The following is a 25824-nucleotide window of genomic DNA, read 5'->3' on the forward strand; positions in this document are numbered from 1 at the left end:
AAGAAAGGGTCAGTCTACACATGCAGCTCCCTCTAAGGCAGAAGGGAGTTGCAGATCTGAATTGAGGGCTGTGCAAGCAGCAGTACAATGTAAAGCAGATTTTCTTTGATTAGCCGTGGCCTCTAATCTCTCCTGTGCCCCCCTGCAGCGAATTCCAGAGTTCAACAGCCCCCACTGGACTTTCCTGTTAAGGCTCAAATCATTAAAAGTATTTGTTTAGTAAAGGCTAAAGCACTCAGGTCCCAGTGCCTGAGAGCTCTGTGAGGTTAAATGTTGTCAACCTTTTGAATTCAAGCCATGTTCCACAGGTTCGCAGTGATTCACTGGTAGAGCTATATGGAAATTTCATCTCCAGGCTTCACCCTCCACCCCAGCTCACTTCAGTAGCTTGGACTAAATGAACTAGTGTGGTCCCAGACACAATTCTGAGTACGTGGCAAAGCCTCTGCCACAGCTCACACACTCAGCAGAGATGTCACAAGCCTGTCCCAGCCTGTGCTGACTTTGGCTGGGATAGAGTTAATTTTATTTATAGTAGCTCATATGGGGCTGTGTTTTGGATTTGTGCCGCAAACAGTGTTGATAACACAGGGATGTTTTCATTACTGCTGAGCAGTGCTCACACAGAGCCAAGGCCTTTTCTGCTCCGAGGAGACTGGGGGTGCACAAGGAGTCAGGAGGGGACACAGCCAGCACAGCTGACCCCAACTGACCCAAGGGATATCCCAAATCATGTGGCATCATGCTCAGCACAGAAAGCTGGGGGGGGGGAAGAAAGAAGGGGGAACGTTCAGCATGATGGTGTTTGTCTTCCCAAGGCACCATTGCGTGAGATGGAGCCCTGCTCTCCTGGGGATGGCTCAACACCTATCTGCAGTGGGAAGTGGGGAATTAATTCTTTGCTTTGTATGCACACATGGCTTTTGCTTTACCTATTAAACTGTCTTTATCTCACCCAGGAGTTTTCTCACTTCTACCCTTCTGATTCTCTCCCCCATCTCATTGGGAGGCAGTGAGCAAATGGCTGAGTTGCTGGCTGGGGTTAAATCACAACACCTTCTCTGACACCCAAAGAAGGATCTTCAGCTTGCTGAAAGCTGGTGAGCTTACGGCAATGCAGTGTGCAGTTCTGTTGATCAAAGCAGGTAACAAAGGCAGAACCCCCCTGACCCACCAGGCCCTCCATCAGGTAGCTTCCTCAATTTAAAATTTCATGTCTGAAATCAAGGATTTACTCTCCCACAGGACCAGGTCTCTTTTCTAATCTGGACGTGTTTGGTTTTTTTTCTACATTTTCTATTGATGAACCAGCAAATGTGGTTTGAATAGTGCGAGTCTGATCCACATCAGCTCTGACTCAATACTGTTGCTCAGGGCAAAAGGCTTTCAAATATGGGAAGGATCAGTTCCCAGAGTGATCCAGGAATCAATTTGTCTATAACTTCCAAAATGATGAGTATTTCTCACAGAACACTCCTAGTTACACCCTAAAGAATATTCCTCACCTGGCCTCATTACAGTGCAATTGCTATGAATTAGGGGGCAATTTCACATTCCTGAAAAAAGGTTGGTACTTCAAATTGAAGCTGAACATGATATGGTGGAGCTGGAGAGTTTGCATACCTGCCCTGCAGGGGAAGTGGCTGCCTGACCCTCGGAGAAGACAGTAGGTGGGAACCAGCAAGTAAGTGTCCAGAGCTTGGAGCCCTTGGGGAGGGCTGGTGCCATGCAGCCTGCCTGGAGAGCCGCACAGGCAGAGCAGAGCCCAAGCCTGCCAGGCTGCCCGGGAGCCAGAGATCCTGATGATCCCAGCAGGATAGCCATTACTCTGGAAGACCCAGCTTGAAACAGTTCAGTGACGGGCTGCACACAAGAGCAGTCACCCCTAATCAGACCTCGAGAGGAGGAAAGTGGCAGGCCAGAGATTAGAAGACCTATAGAGATGGGTTTGTGGCTTTCAGCTCTGTCTGTCTCTCAGCAGGCTCCCTTGGAGGTGGGTGGTTGAGCTGGAAGGAAACCAAGCAGGATTTCAAACCTGCCTGGCAGGCAGTGAAAATCCTACCTGGTTTCTGTCAATTTTGTCTTACTCCCCCATCATCCAAGCTGAGATCAGCAGGAAATGCTGCTGCTTCCCTGTGAATATCCTCAGATTTCAAAAACTTTCCAGGTACCTACTCGGAAAAACGCAGATGATTTTAACAACTGAAAACTGAAGGGGAAAAACAAAGCAATAGGTCAATGAAAAATTCTGTTTCAAAATCATTTTCTTAATGATTATTGTTTCCAAACCAAAACATCCACGGAAACCAATTCTGCACCTCTGAGTACTTCCATTTGAAAAACCTGACATATTCAGATGAATAAGATGTCCTGTTCAATAACGAATGTACTCTTACTTTAATGTCTCTCTGAAGCACTTAGCTATTATGGAGCATGCCAAAAGTTGCACAAACCGGGAGCTTAGCTCTTAAGCCTCTTAGTACCAGTGTGTATGTACAATGTCTCTGATATTCCCAAATAAACAACCTTGAAAGGCCAGGCCTCACAGAACTATCAGAACCCTGCAGAACACGGCACTGGCACTTAGACTTACTTGCCTGTAACACGCAATTCCTTACTAAGAATTTCACACTGGCCATTACCTTGAAAACCAGCTAAGAATCATCCACTGAAGGTCTCCCTCACCCCAGTGGAGTAGGAAGGATTTATTAGCCATGACCAGTTTCTTCTGTCACTTTGCCAGGTACCCAAAGAGAGGCTGCTCAATTCAAAATCCACACTGCCACAGGTTAATTTCATCTCCAGCAAACCAAATCCTCCTGCCCTGCTCACTTACACCCCAGATAAGGCAGGAGAGTGCCTACTATGAAACATGTCTCCCTGAAGTTTAGAGTCATTTGGCACTCCGGAAAAATCAGGTCAGAAACAGAAATCTGGATTAGATTGAAACCCGAATCCAGGTGGGTACATTTAGACAGGCAGTGTGGTGTGATAGGAAGGTGGCCTCACAGGGAGACGTGACCAACTTCCACTTCAAGCATGTATCTAATGAGAGAAATTAGCCAGGATTATAATGCTTTTGACCAAGACCTACTTCTGCTCTTTCTCTGCAGCTCAGGGCTGTGAAGAGCTGAGTGCAAGTTACCTTTTACCTCCAAAAAGATATCCTTATGAGTTTGACCTTTACAAACGAAAACAAGAAAACAAACCACAAAGTCACTTGAACAATGCTTGGGTTTGATCCAGTCACTGCTTTCTGCTTGAAAAGGAAGAGTAATCCCTGCAAATGCACAAATTAGTCATGTGTGTAAACACGGAGGAGCAGACAAAGCACTGCCATCAAAACCACCACTGAGCCCAGGTATCCAAGAGCAGCTTGTGTTTATTACTTGAGATGCATAAACAACTAAGCAGTTAATTGTCTTCCTAAAGGACAAAACTGAGGGTGATGATGTGGTACCCAAAGAGGTGCTCTTTTCCCTGGTGTCATAATTCTTCTGGTTCCTATCTGGTAACAATTTGGTCTGAGAAACACTGGAGAAAGACAGCACCACAGAGCTGGTTGTTTCATCTGGGAGCTGAAAAAGAATGACTCTGCTGATGTGTGGACTGAACCAGACTCTTCTATTGTATGCTTCAGGGTGGGTTTTTTGCTTTAGGCACTTAGAGAAAGAAAGGAGGAATTCACTTCCAGAAGGAAATTGAAAAGAAATTTATTTCTGTCCATATGGGGAACCTAACCTTTAGCTCCCAAATTGGGCACATAAATTTGCGCAGTTTCACATGATGACCTCTCCTCTGCTGATTTTTGTACAGTATCTATTTATAGTTTCCTGGACGTGATGGGCATCTTTGTTGACCTTCTGCATAGCACAAGGGCATGTAATTTCCTCCAGTTTTCACTGTCATAAGCTCATCTTGACAACAACATAGTAGCTGCTGCATGACATTAAACAGAAACATGTTTAGAAATACACAGCTAACGTCTCAAGTGCCTTGGAAGGAAGGGGCTGTACGGCAGCAAGAAATAACCACAGTTAGTATTTAAGATGATCAAGGAAGACACAGCTTGAAGAGCCATCATGCAGTCCTGTCCAACACCCTTTGCAGTCCTTGGAAGTCGACACTGAAATGTGCTCATAGTAATCCTAACATGGGGAAGCATGAAAAGATTCTCTCAGTCAATAAGAATATGCATATAGCATTGGGAGAGGCACACTGAACCCACTATCCAGACTGGGATAACTGTCTGCACAAACAAAAAACAAGGAAACCTTCCAGAACAAGTGGAGCCCGAGGCACACAGAACACCTGGTGGTTTGGCATACCATTAGAGAGCTCAGATAAACAGTTCTAAAAGTATGCTGGGACCAGGGAGAGTATTTCCAGAATCCCATGTGGCATTTAAAATGGGATCGTGTGCCATGTGTTTGTGTCTAGGGAGATAGAAGTCCCACTTTCAGAAGGAAAGATGGGCACACTTTTCATAATGAGTACACCAGGTGGTCAACCCAACACAGGTCTGGTTTACTTAGAGTGGAAGGAGGCCTTGGCTGGAAGTCAGCTAAACAGGAGAGATGTTAATATCAGAAAACAACCATTTTAAGACAAAAAAAAAACCTCCAAAACCCCACATGAATCTGACCAAGCCAAAGTAATTTGTAGCCTACTTTATGGTGTTTTTACAATTATTACTACTGTTTAACATTTATAGTGTAGTAGTGATGACAAACAGATCTGAACACTCACTGTGCCAAGTAGCTACTGTGCAAATATGGATACAGTCAGGACATCTTTGGAGTCATGTTTACTGGCACATACATGAGCTGTAAAAAGAAAACCCAGCTCAAAATTACCTCCTGCAACTTTCTTTCAAGATGCATGTTAATGTCAATGGACTTCCCAGGACTTGTGCTGCGATCAGGTATTGGAGAGTGGCTGGAGTTGGAAGTGGTCAGCTTTGCAAAGGGGACAAAGTGCTCATCCATTAGCAAACAAACTAAATAAGGCAAAAGCTAAGGCCAGCCTTAGCCCGTCCGTGCCATCTGCCAGCTCATGGGGCTGAGCTGATTTCACCGCAGTGGAACTGTGCCAGGCTAGAACAAAGAAACCACAGAACTCATGGGCAGCGCTGCAAGGAGGCGGGGGCTGATCCAGAGGTGTTGAGTATATGCCCCCCTCCCTGGATCAGAGTCTGCGTGCTCTCAGAATGCCTGGTAGTGCAAGTGAAAGTACAGGGAATGAGTTCCAAGAAATAAGCACGCCATGAATAAAACCAGCAAGAAGCAAAGAGGGTAGAGCAGCTGCTGAATGCTGCAAGTGCAAGGGGTCCATTCATCCAAACAACACCAAATCTACGGATTTGGAAAGAGAAGGAAAAAGGAGAAGAAGGAAGACAGAGTTAAGTTCATATTCTTGCTGGCATTAAACTAGTCATTACATATTGGAGAGGGCTGAGAAGCAGCTTCCTTGCCCAGCTTAAAAACTCTTACCTCTTCCTAAGATCTCAAAATTCCATAACATTCCAGACAGGAATGTATTTCCTTTAAAATAAGATTTATCTAATGGTTCTCACGTGAGACTGATATTTTTTCTATACTTAGCAGCAAGTGATACTGAACAAATAACTGAGCTGAACTGTGCTCCAGTTTCTCTTTCCACAAAATGGGGGAATATCACCTTTTCTAAAGCACTTAGAGCTGTCTGCATTAAGTGCAAGTTAAGTGTGCAAGTAAAAACAGCTACTACTATTAAATCATTCATTAAGCTTGCCTGTATGTTGCTATTTTCTCGGTATCCCAAGCTCATACAGGAACACTGAAAAAACGTCATCTTGAACAATCAATAACCAAGTTACCCATAAAGCCTGCATTTCAGAAAAGGTCATTCAGCTTACTGCTGTTGGGGGATAGAAAGCAGAGTTTGTCAGGAAGAACATGTTGGGGGATAAATTTCTCCTCCCCTGTCCAAAGTTCAGGTTTCCCTGAATTCTGGAGTGGAGAAAGAGGCCTGTCATGAATCATATCCCTTTGGGGCTGCACAGAAGATACTCATCCAAACCCAGATGGGGAGCACAGATGAATAAAACCTCAGTATAATACGTGTTTTACTAACAGAGGGACCAGTCCAATGTCTTAGGATATGGAAGGAATTTAGAAATCACAGAACATACTCATCAAAAAGAAGGTGAGCAGCAAAGGCACTGGTTTTTGCATTGTCCCTTCTCCTCCATGCAGGTATGTCAACAAATGCGTGTTTTACACAGTGCAGATCTGATCTGGAATGGGATGCAACTGATGCTGTTGCCTTCTAATTCTGATCCTGTGCACTTGCAATAGCCAGCCCAACACATGGGGATGGAGGCCTAACCTTGACCAGTGCTGTTTAAAAGATACCAAAATGCTTTTCTCTGAGCAGTATTCATTTCTTGAGCAAGACTCCTGACTTCTGTACGCTCTAAAACATAGTTATACTGAACGAGCAGGTTGGGAGGTCTTTTCCCTCTGTGGTGTAGATTAACCAGCAGCCCTACCAACTGTGTGCCCAAAGGAGATTGTCATGAATGACATAACTTTGTGACAAGGCTTTGGTGGTCTACTCTGTTGAGCAGAACTGAACTCTTCTTCCGCCAGGCCTACTGGATATGAACCAGAAAACACTTTCACCAAAGATGACCCTGGAAAAAGCATTCTTCCTTTATCCGGTCAAGAGAAAAACTAGGAAACCAATAAAATTTTTGGAATGAACCATCAGTAGGACACTTTCCAAAGGCCAAATGTGCACAGATGTTACACATCTGCACAACCCAGTCAGCCAGCCCTTCCAGCAATATCTACTTGTTGATAAAATACTACAATTACAAAACCAGCTTAAATGATGGAGTTTGTTCTCTTTGATCAGGCTTCACTGCTTTGTTCTAGCTAGTTGTTCAGAAATCTTCCACATATATGGACATTTCTGTGGGATTATTTTCTACTTCACTGAAAGACTCCATTTGCAAACTGCCAGGACATCTTTTCTTTTCTTTATACTGCATTATTCCCAAAGCAGGCAGTGATCTGAGTGAACAGAAAAGCAATATCATTTTTTTTCTGGGAGGAGACCAAAGAACTAGTGGCTAGACAAGCAGAACTGAAACTAGCATCATCACTGGACACCATATCAGAACGGCAGTGATTCATGTCTCCACGCTCTAATTTAGGCCCCCATCTCAGATGAAAACAGCAATGCCATTTTGCAACAGAATCTCATGGAGGGATGTCCTCCACCACCTCTCCATCTCGCAAGCACCCAACCAGTGCCACAGGACTGCAGATGCAGGATGAAGATGGTGGGTGGCAAGGCCAAACCTGGCAGTTTGCTGGAACGGGGCTTCATTTCATTCTTTCCACCTTAGGGCATGCAGCCTGAGCTTTTGGAACCCACAGAAGTCTTGTCATAGGGAGATCACTCCTTAATCACTCACGAAAGAAGTATAACATTTTTATGCCCAAGCTTGGAAGCAGTATTTTGTACACGTGTAGGAGTTTCTAGAGGAATTCACTGTGATGGAATACCTCAGGCACCGTGGAAAGTTCTGGTTTACTCTAGTACACAAAAACTAAGCACATACATTTGTTAAGTTCAGATGCTGGGGTAGAGACCTGATGAACTGTCTGAATGACAGTGTATGAAAAATGTCAGTGTTCAAAGGGTAGGATCTACCTGAAAAACAAGTTAAAAGAGGCAGCATCAAGAGTTTCATCCCATGATAGAGGAGTTATGTGCTGGCAAGTGGCCCATACGGGTCTTTGGCTGGGTTTCTGATAAGGCAGCAGGGAGGAGAATGGGGGGAGACTTGTACTGGTATTCCAGAAGTACAACAACTGGCTGGAAAGGAGCTGCACAGATCGGACCAGCAACTCCTCACTCTGTCATGATGCCTGAAGCCAAGGCTGCCTGAAAGGGGGAAACTATGGCCTCACTTCAGAACAAACAAAGAAGTGGAAAGGCCTGGGGCTGGGTCATGCCTCCAGAAAAGGACAACAACATATTTTTAAGCTAAATAAAAAAGAAAAAGAAAAAGGAACAAGGAAAAGGCAATCCACCCACTGAGCCATCCTCGCACACACCAGCAGCAGCATGGACACGGGGCAAACCAGGCTGATTCTGGTGTTGCTGCTTGCTTACAAACTGCAGCTTCCCCACATATGGGGTCACTGAGGTAAGGGACAGGTTGACAGATTAGATTCTTTCAGCAAAGTCTCCAACCATGCAAAACTTTGTTCCCTCCTGGTTCTTGACATGAGCATAAACCTCAGAGATCTGGAAAGACTGAATGAAACCCTACTGATACTGGGGGATGCACAACTGAAAATCTCAAGTATCTTTTGGTGTTCAGGTTAAACAGTCTGGAGGAGGACTTGCTGCAGAACTGAGGTGAGATGGTCTTCAGTTCCAAGAATTTAAGGCATTCTTAGAGGGAGGAGGAGGTTCCTTGGGTGTCACAGAGGATGTTTTTCCTTAATTCCATAATAATAATAATGCTGTGAAGGATCCTGAAAGAAACAAGCTGAACTGCAACAGGTCCTAGACCCGAGTGTTAGGAGCAGATTACACTCAAACCGATGTTGCCACATTTGGATGCATGACTGAATGGGACAGAGATAAAAGGAGCGAGGCTACAGCTGTCCTCACAATCAGTGCTGTGCCCAATGATGACCAGATGTGAGACAGAGGAAAAACTACGCAACAGACCCTTCCCAACACTGGGGTGTGAGCAAACAAGGTGCCCTCTTCACCCACTGCAACGCACAGTTTCAGCCAACCCAGAGGCAGCATTCACCAAGTTCCTCTTCCTTCTCCTTTTCATCCACTGGAGGCCCCTCAGAAGCCTTCTCCTTCTCTCAGTTTCTGAGTTGCTGACCTAACACCTAACAGTTTCCTTTTTTGGGGGGTGATGTTGCGTTTTGTTTGTTGGTTTTTTTTTTTGTTTTGTTTTTTTTTTTTGTTTTGGTTTTTTTTATTTGTTTGTCTGTTTTTTGGTGGTGGGGGGTGGGTTGTTTAGGTTTGGGGTTTTTTTTTCTTTTTTTTTTCCCCTAGTGAAAGAGAGCCCAAGCCTGCCCATGGGAAGAGGGGTAGGTACATTACAGAACCTTCTGTGATACCCAGACAATTCCCCCATCCATGATTCTCCCATGTGATGGTTTCCAAGGGAATACAGAGAAGGCGCCAGGCAATAAGGAAGGGGATTAATGATGAAAATTGGGTTCTCAGGGTCTGTTTCTGTCTCAATCTCAAACCAAAGGGAAGGAAGAGGGAAGGACTGGGAGGATGTACTGAAGCCTGCTACCGTCTGCCAAGGAAAAAGCTTCTACCTACAGCAGGAAGAATTCCCTTAAGGATGATGAAAACTGTTTACCTGTAGGAGATCCTAAACCAAATTAATGTGCACTCACCCCAGTGCTACTGCTTCTCAACACTTCACATACACAAAAGGGAGGGGGGAAGCACAAGATGTGTCTGTCAAACCTGGTAGCGCTATGCCCATCAGAACAGAGCTGAGCACAAAGAACACAGGTCTGGAAAGTGTTCCCATCACTGAGTCAAGCTCCTGCTCTTCCTGGTGACACAACATGAGCTGGCTAGCTGACAACTAGTCCGGCATTGCCAAGAACACTTCAGTCCTATGTGTGTGTTCCTCATGTATATCATAGGAGGTCAGTTAGTGGTCAGGTATAAGGACACCATTGCCTTTCCTCTGAGCCCCCCAACATGAATAAGAAGTACCTAACTTGCAGGGCAAGGAGGAAGGATAAGAGTGAAATGCCAGGCATGAGAGTTGGCCTAATAAAGTCCAACTGGAAATCACATCCAGCTCAATTTCTAATTTTAGTCACCTTCTGAGGCCACCAAACACAACATATTACTCTGCTCACCAAACCACAAAGTTAGGAAGTGGCTAAAACCTGAGAAGAGCATGATACTGTTCTAGTCTGTGCATAAAGCAATCACATGCACACCAGGGACATCAGCTGGGCAGTGGCTTCTGTGAAGGAACTGCAGTAGCTTATGTTACTTAGCATGGTCTCCCTTCTGCTGAAGCTTCAGAGTAGCCATGAGTAGCAGATAACTCTTCTTATTCACCTTCCCTCGTTATCCTTAATACAGTGGGAGGCAGGCCACAGACTCTGTCACCCTTGCCATTAAATGGCGCTAGAGTGCTAATGACCTTGAAGCCCAGCTGATCTGGATCAGACTGGAATGAGCCAACAGGAGCAACTGGGAAGGCTTACATGGCATCATCTGTCATCTTTGGCTTGGGTTTGTCCTGAGCCAAAGTTATGCAAACAGCTCATGATCTGAGGCCAGTGACAGACCATTACTCACAGGCTGGCCTCTCTCAGCACTGAAGTCTGAACTATTCATTCATCACCTGCTCTGACAGCTCTTGTTGGTCAAATGGAGCAGCACGCTGCCATAGGACACTACCGTAGTCAGAACTTGACAGCCCTCACGCACTGGATGTATGTGTATTAGAAACATCCTCAAGTCATTAAGGAGATAAAAAAAAAAAAAACCCACTGTTTTGCTACGGTGCTTACCAAGATGTCTCACGTTAGAGAGAGACTTCCTCTTTCATACTGGGCTAGCTAGCTTCACGTTTACCACAGGGTAAAAGTAAGTACACAATGCCAACCACTGCATAGATGATACGCAGCAAGTTCACGCCTTATCCTGCCCCACAGAAACACATTCACATCTCCATACCCTTAGAAATAATTATTTTTAATACTCCCTCAGGAATTTTTAGTAATATATTATGCTGCCTACAAGAAGTTTAAAAGAGGGTGAACTATCTGCTTTAATATGAAGAAAGCCTTTATGCTCTGTGTGTTCTTTCTGAAAGCAATGGTGATGCATTTCAAGCATCTTAGTCTTGTCTTGCAGCAGTGTTCTGTGACCCCTAAAGAACTGTGGGATTCAGGGCCTGGGTTTTTATTTTTTTTGCGTAGGCAAAAGCTATTCCTAATTAATTCCCTGTGTGGCTGCTAATTTGGAATCTACTTTGGAAGCAAGTAAAATTAATTTGCATGACAACACTTATATCCTGGAAGAGCGTCCGTGGCACCGCGATCCATTAAAATTCATACAGAAGACAATCCAAATTAATGAGTGTATAAACAAATCGTTTTTACTCAGCCACAGGGCGGGGAATCCCCCCCCTCCCCACCCCGTAGCTCGTTTCCCCGATGATTTCCATAGGTAACGTGAAGCGGCAGCGCGGGGCGGGCAGTACGGGAGCGCTGACAACCGTGTCCCGGGGAGGCTCCTATTCCGGTCCCGGCGGGGCTCAGCAGGACCCCCCCCCCCGATCTATCGCGACTCCATCCAGTACCGCGGTGCCAATACCGCGACCGCAGCCGCGGTCTCCCCCGCTCCGCCCAGCCCGGCGCGGCAGCTCCCTCTCCCGTCCCGTCCCGGCGCGGCCGTGGCACCCGCGGTGCCGCCCCGGGCACACGCACGCCTCGGGCGGCTGCCGCTCGCTCCCCGCCCCGGTGCTCATTCGGAGCCGCGCTCCGCCCTCACCCCCCCGCGGTGCCGGTCCCTCCTGCGCGCACAGCCCCGCTCTGGCTTTTCGAGGGGATTTCCCTCGGCCCGGCTCCACTCAGTTCTTGTAAGCAGCAGCACATGACGGTGAGTGGCGAAGCGCTTACTGGTACTGCAATTAGCGCTGTTGGTAACTGAAAATGCATCACGCCATCGCGGCAGCACCAAAACCACCTCCCTGCCGCGGGCTCGGGCAGCGCCGCGCTCTGGGGCCAAGCGAACGCCGCCTCAGCACCGGGGGCAGCGAGGGGCGGCGGGGGCAGCGCACGCACAGAGTTAACGTGTCCCAGCCCCTCCGGCTGCACTCACACCCGCACCGGCACTTGCGTTCTGCCCCTTCCTATCCACGGCAGCGCTTGTCATTCACCGGAAAACACGAGTCTCCCATGAGCTGCGGGGCTTTCTGCACCGGCAGGCTGACATCCCCTCCCCCTCCAGACGTCGGAATCTGGTGGTACATGTGCTTTCACTTTTGCATTCAACTGACCTACATTGTCAGAAGTCACTTGGAATTGCGTTGCTTTCCCAGCTGATTTTGAGCTCAGACTTTGAAAAGAAAAAGTGTCTTAATACTGCGAATGCATTAAGAATATGCCATCGTTCACAGCCTCTTTTACAGAAACTTGTTCTCATCAGTGTGATCCTTGACATCAGTTCTGGCTTGGAGCCTGATCACAGTGAAAAAACCTGCTATGAGTGTGCTGGCAAGCGTTTGTGTTACCACAAGGCAAGTAGGATGTGAAGCAGTTAAATCCAAAATACTGCTTAAACACCAAATGAATGGATTAAGGCACCTTCCAATTCTGCGTGCTGACATCTGTTGGCTCACCAGTCTCAGCTATTCACAGAATGGACTTCACACAATCAGCTCACCTTGAGTCTGCCCAGTGGTTAAGTAAGTTATAATGAATAGTAAAAGAGTAATAAACTGAACAAGTGGCTTGTTTGGTGACAGTCTGTAACTGCCATAGCTTGGAGTGCTGTGGCATTCCAGCAAAACTCCAGCACAATTTGGGAAGAAGCAAAAGGAAACGCATCTGTTCAGCTGTGTGTTGTCTATTACTCAGTTCTGGCAATGGTGAGCAGGAAATGGGAAGAAGTGTCTTAATTTTTAAGTAGTGTTTCCCAAACCATTTGAAAAGCTATGGAGTCTCAGAGTGCCGGCACATTTACATGGCAATTGTGCAGCGGTGGAGCTTCAAAGGCAGCCTCAGAGTGTGAGTAACCCTCACATCTGCATGTGCAAACAGCACCAACACATACAAAACACAGGCCCAAGTTTTCAGAACTCCATGTGCACTTTCATGCAGCTGTATGCACATAAAATTACTGTAATTGTACTTCCCCATTAAAGGTATGTAGCAACCCTTTTAATTTGTATACAGATCATTGTTTAATTACCTGCGCTATGCTATAATCTAACTTGAAAAATGGTGCTATAACAGTATGTACAGGCATCTAAACACAGATGTATGTACTGCTTGTGAACAATGAGTATTAGAAACCAGAGCTGAAGTAGAGGACATCATTTTTTCCCAGCTGGGAAAACATGTCTAGATTTCTGCAGGACAGTTCTTTCCTGCAGTCATAGCCACACATATTAAAAGGAGAATTACTGAGGTTTGTACAGAAAACAAAGGACATTCTTGTACTTTAAGGAGGTGATCCTGCCCCTTTACTCTGCTCCTGTGAGATCTCACCTGGAGTATTGTGTGCAGTTCTGGTGTCCTCAACATAAAAAGGACATGGAACTGTTGGAACAAGTCCAGAGAAGGGCCACAAGGATGATCAGGGGGCTGGAGCACCTCCCGTATGAAGACAGGCTGAGAAAGTTGGGGCTGTTCAGCCTGGAGAAGAGAAGGCTGCATGGAGACCTCATAGCAGCCTTCCAGTATCTGAAGGGGGCCTATAGGGATGCTGGGCAGGGACTCTTCATTAGGGACTGTAGTGACAGGACAAGGGGTAACAGGTTAAAACTTAAACAGGGGAAGTTTAGCTTGAATATAAGGAGGAAATTCTTTCCTGTTAGGGTGGTGAGGCACTGGAATGGGTTTCCCAGGGAGGTTGTGAATGCTCCATCCCTGGCAATGTTCAAGACCAGGTTGGACGAGGCCTTGGGTGGCATGGTTTAGTGTGAGGTGTCCCTGCCCATGGCAGGGGGGTTGGAACTTGATGATCTTAAGGTCCTTTCCAACCCTAACTATCCTATGATTCTATGATTCTACTTTTCTGTGAGTCCATAACAGCTCCATGAACATACGGAAACCCAGTAACTGTTGATGTCCTGCTTGATAAGGCTGAAATCAGAAGCTTACTTGGTTCAAGATATTACACTGATCCACCTAAACCACACTGTGGAAAGAATCCCTTATTTTAAGCCTTGTAATTGATTGTACATGGATTGTGCATTCAAATATTGAACAACCACTTCTTTTATAATCTTTTGTCCTTCTCCTCTGAAGTGCTCACAAGCATTAAGGGTGTTTCATGCCACCTTGGCAAAGTCATCATGGACAATACTTTTAGCCCAGGCTAAGCACAGAGAGATGGGAACAGACTCCTGTTCTTGCGATGCATTTTCCAGGTTGCAGCTCCTCTTTTAATGCTCCCTGTTGGCTATTTAGGAATCAAAAGGCAAGGCTGCCTTTCCAGAACTAGTTATACACTTCCCAGTTCTGAAGCATAAGAAAAAATGCATTTTCCGTATTGGGTGTGGATAAACCTCAGGATGTCCCATGGCCTGCCTTCTGTGTAACCCCACACCCAGCAGTTCAGACATCCCCTCGCTCAAGCACCTCTCCTCTTGTGCAATGGCATAGATGGGGAAAATAATTCTTTCTTAACTCTAGCAGTTGAACTCTTTGCACTCTGCAGCATGAGACTGGATCACACTGTTCATTACCTTATCTTCCTCAACTACATGTTACTAATGGTCTAAAAATTAGCCAGGCCTTCTGTAAAAATCCACCCACTCAGCGGGTACCTTTGACTCAGTTGAATGGCAGCATTGGGGTTGACACATTCAAAACCCCCATACATCTCCCAGTGCAAAAACAAAGCACGGGCTTACAGAACCAGTTGGTCAGGGACTGACTTTAGCACTGTGTTTGTACTGCATCCAGCGCAACTGGGTTCTGTTGGACAGCTGGGACTCTAAAGCACCATTATAATATATACAGATAAGTTAAATGCATGCTTAGGTGTATTGGAGGGTATTCTTCAGTCTCAGTATACAATCAGATATGACAATTTAACTTAGCAAGATGCTGACTACTCCCAACATGAAGCCCAGCCCTATAAACTTGACTGAGATAAAAATGGCTGGTGTTATAGCAGCATGCAAAACTAATCTCTTTCTTCCAAAACTCTAAGCTGCAGATGAGTGCATTTCAAACCACAGCCCTTCAAATTCAGCAGATTCCCTTGCGCTGAGCATAACATAACATTCTGTCCTCTGTTAAAAACAGGTTGTTCTTCAGGCCCAGAAGTGAAAACACCATCTCTGTTGCTGACAATTAAATACAGCAAGAAATTAGAAGAATTATTTATTGGATTCAACACAATTAAATGAAACGCCTAAGAAGCCAGTGAAAGTATAAGGCTTGACATCTATAGTCTTGCCAGTGGTTCTCCAGGTATGCTCCTAGGTCCTATTTAAAAAGATTGTTCATTTTTGATCTGGCACTTGGGAAGCTGAAACACTTGGCAAAAGTACAGAAGTGCATACAAATCATGTCATTTCAGGCAAGAAATGCAACACCTGCTTAGGCATTCAAAATTGTGGTTGCAGCAGTTATCGCAAATCACCTCTATAGAGCTTGAACCTCTAGAGGAGGAAAGGTTTTTTATCTTGTGCAGAGGTCCACACGAAGAGGCCATCAATATACTGGAAAACCCCTGGGGTCCAGAGGCAGTGTGCAAAGAAAACAGCCAAAGGGTTTTCTTGTGCATGGGAGAGACTCCTCCAGAGCAGGGGTAAAGGCTTACTGACACTGGGCAGCTGGACATCAGACTTGCTCTGCAGCCTTTGGCCTCCCTGCCTAAGAAGTAAATTTACAAGACCTGGCTAAAGTCTATGTGTGGAAGGAAGTCTGCCCTTTTCTATCTTTTTGTTTGAAGTGAAGCTACTACCTTATTAGACTCTCATTTAGCAAAAATAACAGTCTGAATAGGCTGAAAAACTGGTCTCTGGAATTGCCCCCAGGCCTCTGGGTAAGTCACACAAAAGGAATGGGTCTTCAGATTGCTTCACTTGGGAAAAAGACACCCGTCATTAGCTGATGCTGAACAACACCCCAAACTGCTCTATGACTGATAAAGGCCTGCAGTGTGGTAGGTGAGGGGAAAGGGCAGGGCCTGTGCTGTCTGGACAGGGCGTTGGTCGGTCCATACTGATTTCCTGTAACCCAAAGGCCTCCACTTCTCCTTTCCTTCTCATGGTTTTTGTCTAACAGGAAAGCTGCTTCTATGCCTTGTTTGGACACTGACTGCTGAGCACAGGCCAGTTGCATAAGCTTTAGGGGTACCTCTAGTACCTTAAGCTGCCTTCTTCCTCATTAGATGTATGCTCACTGCCTCTTTTCCTTCCTCTTCTTCATTTCCTTGCTGTTGCAGAAGAACAAACACTAAGTGAGTGGGGAAAGCGTCCATAAAGGAACTTCAGACAGGGAAGCATCCAGTGGTCCCTCTGCTATGGGTAACATTTACGGAACCTGCTGTTAATCAGAGATGAAGTTCCTTAGTGCAGTGTCATACATCCCCCGTTGCTGCCTATTACTAAATCTTTGCTTCCTCAAATGGTACTTGGGTAACTGCTTTCCTGAAGGTGACAGAAGCAAGGAAAAACAGCACTTCAGTGATAAAAATGAAAAGTCTATCGACAGGCACTTTGGCCTACGTCCACTGATGAAAGAAGTGGTTGAGTAGGTTCTAGTGAACGTGAACTGGATTCAGAAGAACTAGCTTGAGTTTTGCATAGACTTAACCCTTTCACAGTGTTGATCCTCCTCTCATCTGTCCCTCCCTGAGCTCATTAGACACAAGCAAGCAAACTTCACAATTAAATGGTGTGTTTTTTTTCCCCAGAAGTGACTGGCTGGTTTTGGTCAGTTCCATTTGGGGCAGATGGAGAGTGGGAGACATGAGATAGGCAGTTTTATCCTGAAAAACTCCCCTAGAACAGGCTCCCTAGCCTGTTTCTTATCACTGATGATAGCATTATGTTCTTAAGGACAAGTAAACAGCTGACATTCTTTGTGTTCCTGAATGGAGATTAAAACTTCCCAAAAGTGCTTGGACTTGCACTATGTTATTAATCCATAGAAGAGCTATGTGCAGGTACAAATCCTCCTGATTCAATGGCTGTAGACTAGGAAGCTTCAGGACTTTTCCAGGTGACAATGGCTTTCAAGGCAGAAGTGGATGTTGTTCTCAGTTTATTTGACATTCAAAATGCCAAACATACTTTCCAGGTGAAGCATTAATTTGTGGACCTATACCCCAAATCCCAATCTTGATTCCACCCAAGTCATACTTCTGATTTGTCAAATGAATTTCATCAAGAGAGTGGGGAAGTATGAAGACAAACATTGTAATATTGAGAAAGCAGTAACATGCGCTTTCCTGTGAAAGTTTGGAAGGAAAAATTAATAAAATAAAAGGTAAAATCCTAACTGGAATCTCCTGGGATTCACTGCCACTGTCTGCTCTTTTTAGATTTGATGTTTGCCATCTGACCCTTTTTATTTCCTTCCTTAGCTTTTTTAATATCAAGAAACAGCGCTCTCAGAAATAGCACTGAGTAGCTTGAGAGCAGCAGGTTAGAGAAAAGGATGGAAGGATAATACACTCCATGCAATTCTACTGTGGCTTTGCATGCCATTTACTTCAATTCTACAGCTTCAGTGGCTCAGCTGTCCCCACATAAGGAATGTTGTATTTTGCTTGGTGTAGCTGATTCCCACAGAGAAGGTGCATTTTATGCTCTCCTGTAGTAACTTTACTGTTAATTTTGTGTCCTTTAGTAGAAGAAGAAAAGCTAATTCTGCCACTAGGAGTTTCCACATTTAAAAGAAAGCTGTTTTTCAGGAGGTTTTCCAGTGCAACACTTTACAGTAACACACTGGAACGCTAAGGAAGATGAGGTGCATGAGGTGCACACCCACTGAGAATGCAGCAAAATTTCATTCTTGATCTGGAGACATGTGAAGAAAGTGTCACACTAACTAGTCTGATGATTTGAAGGACAAGTTAGGTCCTCTGTGACAGCAGCAGTACATGAGAAATTGAATGACACATTTCCATATGTGCACACACAAAGGAAAATGACAGCCCTCAGGCCCAGCATCAAATGGCTAATCCTCCCCTGCAAAGCCCTTGACAGCAGGTAATCTGTGCCAATTTATGTGCACCCGTACGAATGCTTCTCCATGTTAAATTCAGTTGCCCACAGCAGCTTGGCCTGCCAAGCAAACAGCCAATTTCAAATAAAAAAGGGGTGAATTTTGAACAGGAAACATTGGAATGGGGTTCTTTCTTCAGGCCAACATCCTCTGTGGGCTTTCAGGAGTGGGGAAAGTACATCTTCACTCTCAGGAGGACTGTGGAACGGGAAACATTGAAGGCATCTCTTCTCAAGAAGAGTAGTAAACTCTGCTATGTAGAACAGCCCCTCGGTTGCCAGCAGCTGTAGGCAGAAAAGGGAAACATTTAAAAGCACATTGCTTTTGCTTTCTTTCATTTACTCATCAAGAATGTCTTCCGAAGCTTTAGCATTTAGAGTCTTATAATGGTTTTTATTGGCAAACTTGAGAATAGTGAATTGTATAGAAACCAAAGCCACAGTAGAACAAAGTAAGTCTTACCAACAGGACTAAATACGAAGTACCCCTACAAGCCAGATACAATTCAAAGCAGCTGCTTATTATCTTTCTTTGGCATGTATTTTTTTTGGATATGGGACACCTTCATCTTCCTAACCCCAAACAGAAAGAACAGAACACACTGTGCCTGTTGTGGGCCAAATCCTCTGCTGACATAAATCAGATTCTCTCCGTTGAAACCAACAGAGTTGTTGTGGTTCATACAGACTTGGACTCTGACCTCTTACACCAGCCTCTCACACATCTACAATGTGTCTTCCCTTAACAGATTGCACTGTGCTTCACAAAATAACGCAGGTCTAAACAGAAAGAGTTTACAGTCTACAAGGAGGCAGGACCAGTTGCTACTGAAGACTCTACACAAGGGTCTGTGGGGTTTTCAATTAATTTTAAGATTCAGACCAGATTTTCCCAATATTCAAGACTCTGGGGAGACAGCAGTTGGCAATATAACTTGGAATACAGCAAAACTAATCCTTCAAGTATGTATGTCTCACTGACAGATTTGGTTTGAATCAGTGTTGCCTTTACTTTCCAATAAGAGAAAACAAAACGAAAGACCAGCATATAAAACCTCATTATTTCTTATGTAAACAGGTAATTTTTTTACTTCAGCTTCAGTATAAAGAGTTCCTAGGTTTAAAGATACAGTGCTGAGATATATTTGTTTAATTCATGTTGGTCAAAGAGGAAGCTGTTGGATTATTTGCATTTCTATTATTGCTTTTGAAAACACTGACGTTGCTTAAACAGAAATCAGGTCTGACTTTCAGCTACTGAGATTCATGATGCCAAGAACATGAAAAGAAGGATCTATATTTGAGGTCAGGTACAAGATCTAGTATCTTTTGGCCTAGAAAACAGACTGGAAGAAATAGTAAGAGGTCATCTTGCTCATACCAACAGCTATGGTTGCTTATGTGAATGTCTGCTCAGGAGGTAAGAGAGGTCTGTTGGTGTGCTGCAATCATTCCGGCAGGATCTTGGCAGCATTCCCGAAGCTGTTAATTAGCATATTACTCACCAGTGGAGCTAGGGCACCCTGTAAACTGATGCCCCATTGACCCTGCTGTATTCATTTTCCATCAATAAAATGCAAACCTCACAGATTTTGTTGGTCTCCACAGGATTTTTTCTCTTTATTTTCCCCGTTAAAGCAGCTCTTCTAAATGGATGAAAACACTTGCTCAGCACTTAGCAGGTAAAATAGCCTGAGAATGGGTCTTACATGGAGTCTTCCATATCACATACATGTCACTGAAACAAAGTATATTAAATACTCAGGTGAAACTGCAGGCTTCTCTAGTTTGCTTGCAGCCTTGAACATTAGAATCTGCTCTGTTTAGAGTGGAAACGTTGACAAGGACACTGGGATTTACTCCCTGTTTATTTAAAAAGTAAAAGAGGACTTTTAACTTCTACCTGATGGGCAGATGGATTGATCCTGCATTAGCAGCACATCTGCCACATAGCACAGGCAGCTGGGCAGCACATTTCTTTTATGATGTTGTGAATGCAGCACAGGATACGAAGCTGAGGAAAATTTCACTTATACAACTGGTGGTTAATTCTGTGCCAACAGTAATTAGCTTCTGTAAAGAGTTTATAACAAGAAACCACAAAACAGTTTTATTCTGATGAAACTGATGGGAAAAACCCATGTGCGTCTGTCCATGGGGTGTGAGCTCCAAGGCTTGGCAGGAGAATTGAGATGCAGGCTTCCAGGCCAAACGCAAGAGAATGCTTCATTGAGCTACAGAGCAGCTTCCTTTTTAATACTTACTTGTATTACAGCAGCATCTCTAATTCTAGTCAAGGATTTGGACTGCTGGCGTTATGAATGAAACAGCTAACAAGAGGTAGGATCTTTGCTCCCAAGCATGCAATCTGGGGCCCTGATTTGGCCAATGCAGATTTTTAAGCTAAATCTTTAGTATATTTATGCCAAGGAGACTGCTGTCAAAATCAGATGAAATTTTACAGGAATGGGTTCTTAAACAATTAGTAGTAAACCCAAGGTGCTAATTAATAGTATTGATCTTAAAGGAGCAGAGAGTCTGTGCTTAATTCTGCAGGTGGGACTACTTATATTAATTTCAGTGAGATTACAGGATTACATCCATTTATAAACCCAGAGAAACTGTTCCTAGTTTGTACCATAAAGGCTTGGCGTAACATCTGCATTCATAACAAAAGTGTGCTGAAATAGGGATTCTGTTCCATGCTCTTTCTGGTGGCTTATAGAAGCCCGTCAAAGGTGCTCACTGCACTAAGCATGGGACAAGTATGGAGCTCCTCATCTTACAGGGGAAACAGATCGAGGGAAAGAAGGGAAGGGAGTCATGAAGCCAACTCCAGCTAGCTACCCATGGCAACACATCAGGAGGATGCTGGGTATAGAGACGAGGTCACCTATGTCGTGACTGTCATTAAAAATTTCAATAGCTGATTTTACAAAAATATAAGGACATAAAAATACTTCATTCAATCCAGGTTTCTTGGAGAAAGCCTACTGGAAAACCAGGCTCTTGCCAGACTTAGAGGAGAGCTCAGAAGCACGTTGGATAAGGGAGAGTCAATGTTAACAAAGCTGGGAATTGCTGGCTTTGTTAACACCGCTTTTTCCAATGCTGTTAGAGGAAGCCGCTCCAGGAAGCGAGTATGACAGAGCTGTACTGGGGAAAAAACTCTCTACTCTTAGGTGGCTCCTGCTGTGACTGTGCTGGAGGGTGTGCTCATACACAGCCATCTCTGGCAGGGTGCTGCCTCAGGACTTGTTGCAGGACCTAACAGGGGAGTTTTATTGCCACTGCCTTCAAGAAACCCCATTCTTAGAATTCAGTCCCCCTCAGCCTGGCAGTTTGGCAGTGTACGTGTCTTTTGCGTAAGACACTATGCTAACCAACCTATTGCTTATTGAGTAAACACGAGCCCCTGCTTCTGCTCCCACAACTCACCTCTCTTCAAGGATATGAGGTATATACTGCACTGCAAAGGCCAAAACCCAAGTGCCAGTAGCAAGGCACTGAAATGAGTAACACCAGAGTCCATTATTTTTCAGTTCTAGCACACAGAGTAACAATCTGCCACACTAAATAAAAGCATGCTGGGGTTATCTGAATGAAAGTGTAAGGGTAGCTGGTTTCTTTAAAATATTGAGCCTTTGAATGTATCTATACATCAAAAATAGGGGAAGGAATAATTGCAGCATGTGCTGGTTTACCTGTGCTAGGATAATACAGCTTGGTAACAATAGCAGCAAAACTGTGGCAATGTGGGTTTCACTGCCAGAGCGTGTATGCAGTGTCTACGTTTGTAATCTGGTTATAGCATGTTAATATCCTCTCAGGTGTATCTCTGTGGCTGTTATTATTCATGCTAGTTAGATTAAGCTAGCGGAGATATTTTTGCACATACTACAACTTTCATTTTCCTGGGTAGAGTATGAATATGCAGGGGAAGGTGTAATACATAATCTCAGTTCCTCCCAAAGTGCAGATGGGACAGGCTGCTTCATCCCAGTGGTGCAGAAGTAAGGAGCAGCAGTCCCATGGAGGAGCAGCGTGCAGCAGCTCAGCTTGTAATTTCATGGGACAAGTCCTGGCATTGTACAAAAGAAAAACCTCAACTGAAACTTGTAATAACTTTGCCATAACTTCTGGATACATGCGTCCTTCTTAATACAAAAAGGAACTGGGCAGTGTGGTAAAGTAAATGTATGATTAACTACTGAGGAGATGTGGGTTCAGTACTTGTGGGTTTTTCCTGACCAAGTTCTCTCACCAGCTCTGTCATCCTATTCAAATGATTTTTCCTCCTACTTTTGCTTCTTTTCTCACCGTTTCTGTTCCATTCATTCATGCTGTAGTTTCTCTTGACATGTTTTGAACAGTACATTGCAGCAGGGTCCCAGTCTGAGATTCTGGGCACAGCTGTCATAGAAATAAAGAGTAATTCAAATTTGATATTGTTGTTCCCTGGAGTACATGTGCTCCCTGCCAATTGAAAACAGCAAGAAAAAAAAAAAGCCTTTGTTTTTGTACAGTCTTGTGCGTCTCGGGAGAGGAGCAGGTGATTAGATCCTTGGGTTCTGTACTAGTACTCAGAGCAGGAAGGTTGCAACTCAGGACTCGTACTGATAACTTGCACCCTTGCTCAGGGGAAGGCCAGCTCACTGTGTGCTCACTGTGCCTCTGTGTGCAGCAGAGGCAGCATTGCACAACCTGTCAAAGTTTGCCCATGTTGCAAACATACTCCAGGGGTAAACATTTTCTGTCCAACAACCTTAATGGCTCTATAAGCTAAACATGGAAGTGACTACGTGACAGCAGTGGAACAGAGAAAGGCTAGTCCTGGCTTAGTCATTGGTGTGTTGCTCTCAGATTTTACTAGCGAGGTGGCACTGGTACCTTGTTGTTCTGAAACTACTGGAAAGCCATTAGCTGTTTATTCCAAAGCCAAAGCCTCTTGCATTCCCTTTTAATATCAGCCAAGAGATCATGATTAAAAATGATGTGTAATTAAAAAAAGATTTAATAGGAAACTGAAGAGAACCTCTAATCAGTGCAACTCTGGGCTTGATTCTATGATTCTATGATTCTATGATTCTATGATTCTATTCCACCGACAGAATAAACCAAAAAGGCTTTATCCTGGGTATGTTCTAAACAATGTGCCATTAAATCTGGTCCCAGTAAGTGTCACAAGTAAGCAGGTGAGGAAAAGAGGGTAAGAAGCAGCAAATGGCTAAGTCCCTGAAGTTATGGAACAGGCTTCCCCTGTATCTTCAGCTTCCAGGAGAGAGGAAGGGCCCAGTGTCTTCATCCTTCTGGATGTATTTGCCTGTAGGGAGGGAGCATCTTCAGTGCTATCCCAGGAAAGGCACTATGCTCAGCTGCTGCAGGGGTCATTTTTCCTGTCAGGGAAACATCAGGCTTAGCTCTTGGGAGCAAGATCATCCTGCGTCATTCAAGGGAGGCTCCTCATTTGGCCCCTGGGGAGAGGGAGGGATCAGCCTTCGCCCTCCAGTAACCTCCCCGGCCCGGCGGATGCTCTGAGGACAGCCCCGTCCCGGTCCTCCAGATGGAAAAATGGGTCAGCCTTCAAGGAGAAAGGAGCAGACACAAGCAGAATGGATGAACCTGAGGACAGATTTTAGTTACAAAACCATTAGATACTCCACTGACTTACAAGCTTGAAATAAACTATGTGGAGCCACTAGGTTAAGATCCTGCATGATAATGGACTGTGCATGGATCCATCTCATGACATTAATCCAGCACTTAAAGCATATCCCTGTTTCACATCGCAGTTACTTGCTAAAACAAACCATTCAGCCCAGATTCCTCAAAGGAATTTTGGAAGAAGCAGGGACTGACACTGCCCAGTGCCAGATCAACCCTTGCTGACTTCCCAAGTTCAGTGAGCTCTGTAGCTTCCTGTGAAAGGCAGCCAGAGGCAATACAGACAATCCACACTGGTTCAAGCAAAGTGGGTTCCTTGATGGAGTAAAAGCATGTGGCAGGTTGCAGGGCATCTACACACTTCTGTGCTGCTTGGCTGTGTTGGTGCCATTCCAACCTGATGGCAGAACTTCAGAAGCTCGGTTAGGGTTACCAGCTAGTCAGTCCTTTGTCAATCTTCTTTGTGCAACACATATCTAGGACATTGCTGCTGGGTTTTCATTGTCCCCTTGCTAAGATGTATCACCGTGCAGGAAGCAACTTTTGGGATAGATGGGGAATGATGCTGAAAATAGTTGTGAAAGGAAAAGAGAGCTAAAATATACTGTTGCGATGTTTCTGAGTAAATAAAGATAAGAGAGATGGAAGCTCCTCTGGCAGGGACATTAGCAGAGCCTCAGCAAATTAGTTTAGCACTAGAAAATTGACATGGAACGGAAACGAGGCATTCAAAACAAGGATGTGCTCTAACCAGGCACCAAGCCGAAGTCATTTAAGAAAAAGAAGTGGAGTTGGTTCCAGAGTAGCTAATTCATTTCTCCTTATCTTCCTTTGGCAGGGGCTAGCTGCTTAAAGACCACTTGATGCATGCCTGCTGCTTCCTCCCCTCTCCCGTCACTTGTTTGCCTTGTAGAAAACACAAATGTGTTCTGTTGCAAATGACTCCAGCTCCCCATGGCTTGCAGAGGAACAAACCACAGCTGATTGGGCATCTGTGTGACATCCAGCACACTGCAGTGCATGGCAGTGTTTGTCCTTGCTCTAAGTTCAGCTCTTGGCTAAAATATTTGTTGGAATTCAAATACCAGTTAGGAATGTTTATTTTTTCCATTACATTTGTGTGTTGATAAAGGCCTGGTGAACACAGATACCCTGTCCTACAAACACTTCCCAAGTACGCATCATCTGCTTACTGAAAACCAACTTACTACAAATTTTACTGCCTATTATCTTTGTGGTGTAAGCTCATTACAGATTTCAGGGAGATACTAAAACCAATAGGTTTAGGATCTCCAAGATAGAACATCTTCTTATTCTCTGTTAAACTAATTTTCTCAGCAGTTCATGTAGCAACGCTAGTATTAGATGGACAGAGATACTAGAGCATTCTGCTGGACCATTTTGTCATAAAATTAGTCCTGGTCTATACTGATGTTTAAAACAAAGTGGTCCCTGTTCATTATACCTTAATAATAGCTTAAGTTTCAAAACATGTCAGGGTTAAGGATAGTCTTAGGTCAAGCTGGGAATCAAGCTGGGTTAACCTTGCAGCTAGATCCTCAGCAGCTATTCCCTGTCTGAGCTGTGCAGCCATTGAAAAGGTGACCTCTGAGCTTCGCAGTGTGTGGCTCTGGTAGCTAACAGGCACCCTGTGGTACCTTTATGCAGCTATTGTTATCCTCTGCCTCTAGCTGATCTGTTTGAGCAGATCCTCTCTCAGTTCAAGACTACGCTCCTCTTCTGCCTTCCTGAATCTAAAAATCAAAGCACTCCTTTCTGCCTATTTCTTCAGCCATTCTGTCACGTCATGGTCAACTTGGCACATTTTGTGCTGCAGCTCCTGTCCAAGTGTGGGAGCTCATACTGCTCAAATCTGTGCTGCTCTGTTTCCCCCCAGTCACAAAACACAGAGGTGAGGGTTCTTTCCAGAACATCTCCTCTTTGCTTCCCAGCTATTCCGCCTGGCAGTACACTTTTTCTGGATGTTTTTAAAGAGGTGGAAAAGAGGCTGACTCAGTCCATGCCTCCTAGTTTATGCTGAATTGACTACATGTCAGTGCAGATGATGTGGACACATCCTCTAGTTTGGTGGTTTCCAGTGAATTCCCAATAACCTCTCAGAAAACTCTTTGGGTATTATTCATACCTCTAAGCTCTTCGCTGTTTGTTTT

General features: G+C 44.7%; 1 long non-coding RNA gene across 1 annotated transcript in view; it reads right to left on the reverse strand.

Annotated features, from left to right (window-relative positions):
* Window positions 1–3697: 3697 nt before the first annotated feature.
* Window positions 3698–25824, reverse strand: part of LOC134161255 (uncharacterized) — a 105146-nt gene continuing 83019 nt past the window's right edge. Inside the window, exons 3-4 of the long non-coding RNA XR_009963906.1 lie at window positions 4036–4148; window positions 3698–3939 (exon numbers count right to left, since the gene is read on the reverse strand). This is a non-coding gene — a long non-coding RNA (uncharacterized LOC134161255). The remainder of the gene's footprint in view (window positions 3940–4035; window positions 4149–25824) is intronic.

Source organism: Pezoporus occidentalis, unplaced genomic scaffold, assembly GCF_034315485.1.
Source record: "Pezoporus occidentalis ecotype Australia unplaced genomic scaffold, CSIRO_AGI_Poc_V1 ctg171, whole genome shotgun sequence".
In the NCBI taxonomy this organism is placed as follows: Eukaryota; Metazoa; Chordata; class Aves; order Psittaciformes; family Psittacidae; genus Pezoporus; species Pezoporus occidentalis.